Below are 6,000 nucleotides of genomic sequence, written 5' to 3'. Positions count from 1 at the left end.
TCCTTCTGTATTTGAGAAGGGTCAATCTCCCACGGAGACACAAAAGGCTGTGGTGGCTGCTCTTCCTCACTGGGGCAAGGTCCAGCCTCTGCAGGAAAGCCTGGAGACTCAGTTGGGGTCTCTTCCTGGTTGGCAGAATGTTTCGCCTCCTCAGGATGCTGTTCAGGCTTAATTGGGTTCTCCTCCTGGGTGGCAGAAGGTTTTGCCTCCTCAGGATGCTCTGGAGGCTGAGTTGGGGTCTCCTCCTGGGTGGCAGAAGGTTTCAACTCCTCATGATGCTGTTCAGGCTTAATTGGGTTCTCCTCCTGGGTGGCAGAAGGTTGTGCCTCCTCAGGATGCTCTGGAGGCTGAGTTGGGGTCTCCTGCTGGGTTATAGAAGATTCGGCCTCTTTGGTAGGCTCTGAAGTTATGGTAAAATCCACATCTGGAGGTTTAACTGTAATATTGGGCAAGTAATAAAGATGAGGTTGATCCTCACCTAGAGGTTGAAATATCACCTTATGATTAGGTGGAGTTTGAGCTATATTCTCCATGGGGGACTCTGGAGCTTGAGCTGTGACCTCCTGCTGGATTTGAGAAGGTTCTGTCTCCCCAGGAGACACAAAAAGCTGAGGTGGCTTCCCCTGCTCACTGGAGGAAGGGTCAGCCTCCCCACAAAGCATGGGCACTCAGTTTTTGTCTCCTCCTGGATGGCAGGTGGTTTCACCTCCGCAGGATGCTCTGGAGGCTGAGTTGGAGTCTCCTGCTGGGCTGAAGAAGATTCAGCCTCCGTCACAGGCTCTGAAGTTATGGAAACCTCCACATCCGGAGGTTTACCTGTCACCTCATGATTATGTAGAGTTTGAGCTAAATTCTCCATAGGGGACTCTGGAGTTTGAACTGTGGCCTCCTGCTGTATTTGAGAAGGGTCAATCTCCCCCGGAGACACAAAAGGCTGTGGTGGCTGCTCTTCCTCACTGGGGCAAGGTCCAGCCTCTGCAGGAAAGCCTGGAGACTCAGTTGTGGTCTCTTCCTGGTTGGCAGAATGTTTCGCCTCCTCAGGATGCTGTTCAGGCTGAATTGTGTTCTCCTGCTGGGTGGCAGAAGGCTGTGCCTCCTCAGCATGCTCAGGAGGCTGAGTTGGGTTCTCCTCCTGGGTGGCAGCAGGTTTTACCTCCTCAGGATGCTCTGGATGCCGAGTTCGTGTCTCCACCTTGGTGGCAGAAGGTTGTGCATTCTCAGGATGCTGTGGAGGCTGAGTTGGTGTCTCCTGCTGGGTTAAAGAAGATTCGTCCTCTTTGGTAGGTCTAAAGTTATGGTAACCTCCACATCTGCAGGTTTAACTGTAACATTGGGCAAGTAATAAAGATGAGGTTGATCCTCACCTGGACGGGGAACTGTCACCTCATGATTAGGTGGAGTTTCAGCTATATTCTCCATCGGGGACTCTGGAGCTTGACCTGTGACCTCCCGCTGGATTTGAGAAGGTTCAGTCTCCCCAGGAGACACAAAAGGCTGAGGTGGCTGCTCCTGCTCACTGGGGGAAGGCTCAGACTCCCCACAAAAGCATGGGCACTCAGTTTGGGTCTCCTCCTGGATAGCAGGTGGTTTCACCTCCTCAGGATGCTCTGGAGGCTGAGTTGGAGTCTCCTACTGGGCTGAAGGAGATTCAGCCTCCGTCACAGGCTCTGAAGTTATGGAAACCTCCACATCCGGAGGTTTACCTGTCACCTCATGATTACATAGAGTTTGAGCTATATTCTCCATAGGGGACTCTGGAGTTTGAACTGTGGCCTCCTGCTGTATTTGAGAAGGGTCAATCTCCCACGGAGACACAAAAGGCTGTGGTGGCTGCTCTTCCTCACTGGGGCAAGGTCCAGCCTCTGCAGGAAAGCCTGGAGACTCAGTTGGGGTCTCTTCCTGGTTGGCAGAAGGTTTCGCCTCCTCAGAATGTTCTAGACGCTGAGTTGGGGTCTCTTCCTGGATGGCAGAAGGTTTCACCTCCTCAGCATGCTCTGGAGGCTGAGTTGGGTTCTCCTCCTGGGTGGCAGCAGGTTTCAACTCCTCAGGATGCTCTGGAGGCCGAGTTGGTGTCTCCACCTGGTGGCAGAAGGTTGTACCTCCTCAGGATGCTGTGGAGGCTGAGATGGTGTCTCCTGCTGTGTTAAAGAAGATTCGTCCTCTTTGGTAGGTCTAAAGTATGGTAACCTCCACATCTGCAGATTTAACTGTAACATTGGGCAAGTAATAAAGATGAGGTTGATCCTAACCTGGAGGTGGAACTGTCACCTCATGATTAGGTGGAATTTGAGCTATATTCTCCATCGGGATCCCTGGAGCTTGAGCTGTGACCTCCTGCTGGATTTGAGAAGGTTCAGTGTCGCGGACTGCCAGTCGATGGGCCTCAGTTTGAGGGTGCTCAGGGCGAACGGTACAGGTTGATTGAAAGGTCGACGCAGGATGAATTGACAGACTGCCACACAAAGCAGCTGCACTTTATTGATTTTTAAGTCTGGTATTTATACATTTTCTTTCCAGGGTTAAAACAATGTAATCATTATTTTGTTTATGCTTGTGAATTATCTTTGTGTCTCCAATTATCTTTGTGTCTCCATATGTGGTTTATCATGCACTATATGTTTTCAAGGTTTTTCTTTTTGGAGGGAGGTGGTTTATTTTTTCAAGGTTTTTGTTCTAGGGAAGTGGTTTCATTAGTAACACCTGGTTGCTTCCTCTTATCTAGGAATGTCAAGATTTGTGACTCCTCTTAGTTCTGTAATTGGTCTCAGTTTCTTATGATCTCTTTTAAGAACAGCTGAACATATTCTTTTATGTATAATGCTTGACTACTTCTATATATTTTTACTCTAATTAGTAACTATATTTTGATTCATTGTTTGTTAAACATTAAACTACTTTATTGATTTGTGTTGCATATGAAAATTAGTGAAGTAAGATGTTTTTCTAAGTAAAGTTTTACTGCAGAAGGTGTCATGTTGGAACATCTTGTTTGCCGTGCCTGCATTGTCTCAAGTCACTGACATTTATGGTAGGGACGTGCTGTTGTGCAGGCTCTCTTGGAGCCACTGAGTTCAGCACAGCTATACTTGCTGTGTTTAATTGTGGATCAGTAAGTCACTGTGTTTATTCTTAGTTTCTCAAGACAATCAGGCAATAATCAGGCATCCAACTGAACAGACAGGTTTCAGAGCAAAGGTTTTTTAGGCTTTTATGCCGCACCTCGTGAGTCATTACGTTCAAACAAAGGCATGCTAGGCAACTTATGCGCTGCTGTCGCAAACCAGGGGGGCTGGGGGTTTCGCTCCGGGGAGCACATACCACCTACTCACGCATTTTATAATGCGGACAGCGCCACTTCACCCCGGCTAGATGCCGGGGGTGCGGCATTTCCCCCTTTTTTGTTTATGAAGCGTAATTCAAAGAGGTCTTGGCAAACAGCCTTTATGGAGGAAAACACACAACGAAGAAGACATGGTAACAGTAAGACAACACAGAATATCAGACATCCAATGATGATTATAAACACAATGTACTGAATCCAGGTTACAGGATTTAAGGCTTTAAGATTATCAGTCAGTGATTGAGCTAATGCATCCAGGGACGTAATAGGTAGATGAGCTTCACTTATGGCCGTGATATCTTTTTGGAGGGTGTGTAAATTGTGTGTTATGTCATTGTCTTTCCATACACCCTGTAAATGTGCCTTTGTTTTCTCCCATGATGTAGAAAGATTGTAAGGTAAAGGTGTAACACAGATAGCCTGAAAGGCTGAGTGACACTTAGTCTGTAGTTTATGTTGTATGAACTTAATATCTTGTCCTAAAGCTAATACTACTTCTTCTAAAATATTTAATTTTGCTTCAAGTTTATTATCTATGCTGGCTTGAGTCATTAAGGCCAAAGTAATGTTGTTGCTTAAAGAGTTGACAAAGTGAGCCGTATGTATTTCTTGTACCAAGGCAGTTGTAGCCACTGTAAATGTAGTGACTATAGAAATTAAAGCTAAAATTCCTAAAATTAATGTTGCTATAAATCTCTTAGGTCTAATTAATTCATTAACAGTGTGTAAAACTTGTAAAGCAGAGTTATCATACCAAGGATCATTTTGTAAGTCTACAGGTAACAGTACATAAGACGGTCTTTTCACAATTAATACAGAATTAAACAGTCTGTCATTAAACAAATCAGTAGAAGTGAGACAATTGGTTACTTTACAAGCAGTACAGGTTATATGATAGGAATTTTTCAACTGTGTAATAGTTAAGTACTTATTAGGAGCCAGAAGCAAAGCATATGGATATCCAACACAAGTTTTTACTGATATTGGTGTAGGTTTAGTCATACCGGGTTTCTTTTCTAATATTAAGTTGGATGCAGCAACAAGCCTAAATAAATCATAATGTATTTGAGTTTTATTCTTTTCCTGGGCAACCCATATGGGTTCAACTAAACCAGGTGTAAACCATCGCTGTATAGGTTGAGGGGTGCCAGACCATCTGTATTGATGGTATTTATCTAACTGTTTTGATAAATATTTATCATGATCATAACAAGAAGTAGGGGAATAGTCCCAGACGATTGTTTCTGAATTTATAAGAAAATGTTTGTTGACTGCATCTGGGAATCCACAAGAAAGCCAAGTAGGTGTGTTAGTTAAAGATGATTCCCAGAATTGGTTTCTATCTCTATATTTTTCTTTACAATTAGGAATAGGCAGCCAGTTCACTGTCAAGCAGGTTTCATTATAATTAAATGTTCCAATAGTTTGTAACTCATATTCCCAAACATAACGCTTTTCTGCATCATTAGGATCTGGAGCATCAGTTAAAAATACTCTATAACTTGTAGGTAAACAAAAGGGAGGTGCTTTGCCTCTCAGGGTAAAGCAAATAGGCAGTGAATCAGCTTTACCAGTGAAGTTAATTAACGCCGCAGCATGGTTTCTAGACTCTGAGTCTTGTAAGCCTCCCAGCCGGAGGGAATCATTAGTTAGAATTCTAACAGGATCTTGATCTAACCAGCCCACTGGGTGGAGTAGTGGCGGGTTAGGAATGTATGACCAATAAGCTGTACTCTCCACTATAGGAGTAGATATAAGTGATAGAAAAGCTATAAAATACATGGAAGGAGTCAAAGAATTGTTTTGTGTCAAGATAAGTTGTTTAGCTTGTTTCACCAGGGTTCTGATCTGTGTCCACGTGATCTTGGGAGGTCTCGATAACACTTTCACTTTCTTCAGTTGTGTCGTCAGGGTCTTCATTCGTTGCAGGCGTCGCCTCCTGCGTCTGATCTTCCAGGGGAGCCGGTTTGATGAGCCGGTCCGGAATCCAGATGGGGGATTCGGCATCCTGGGGAAACACACAAGCATAGCCTCGTCCCGAGGTTAGCAATATATCAGGGCCCTTCCATTGGCCTGATAACAGGTCCTTCCACAGCACTCTTGGGAATGTAGCAGCTGATTTCGGCTGCCAGTGAGTTAAAGCTGGTGTTTGATTATTAGAGTTAACATTTAGATGATTTAAAACAAATAAAGCATGAGTTAAAATATGATGAGGAGAAAAATATTTATGAGCCTTTTGTAGGCGTTCAATCTGTAATTTTAATATTTGATTAGTTCTTTCCACAATACCTTGAGCTTGAGGATTATAAGGGATCCCTGTAGAATGGGCAATTTTCCATTGTACACAAAACTGTTCAAATGCTCACGAGGTATAAGCTGGAGCATTATCTGTTTTTAGTTGAAGAGGGATACCTAGCTGCTGAAAGCAGCCAAACAGGTGTTGTACAACATCCTTATAAGCCTCGCCAGTTCTAGCAGAGGCACAAATATAGTGAGAGAAAGTATCCACAGTGACATGTACATAAGTTAATTTTCCAAAACTTGGCACATGTGTAACATCCATTTGCCACAATACATTGGGGCGTAGACCCCGAGGATTAACACCAAATTTTAAAGGATGATGAGTGATAGGACAGGCTTTGCATTTCAAGACTATTTGT

Source organism: Nycticebus coucang, chromosome 4 (genome assembly GCF_027406575.1).
Source record: "Nycticebus coucang isolate mNycCou1 chromosome 4, mNycCou1.pri, whole genome shotgun sequence".
In the NCBI taxonomy this organism is placed as follows: Eukaryota; Metazoa; Chordata; class Mammalia; order Primates; family Lorisidae; genus Nycticebus; species Nycticebus coucang.
Note: the sequence above shows the minus strand (reverse complement) of the source record.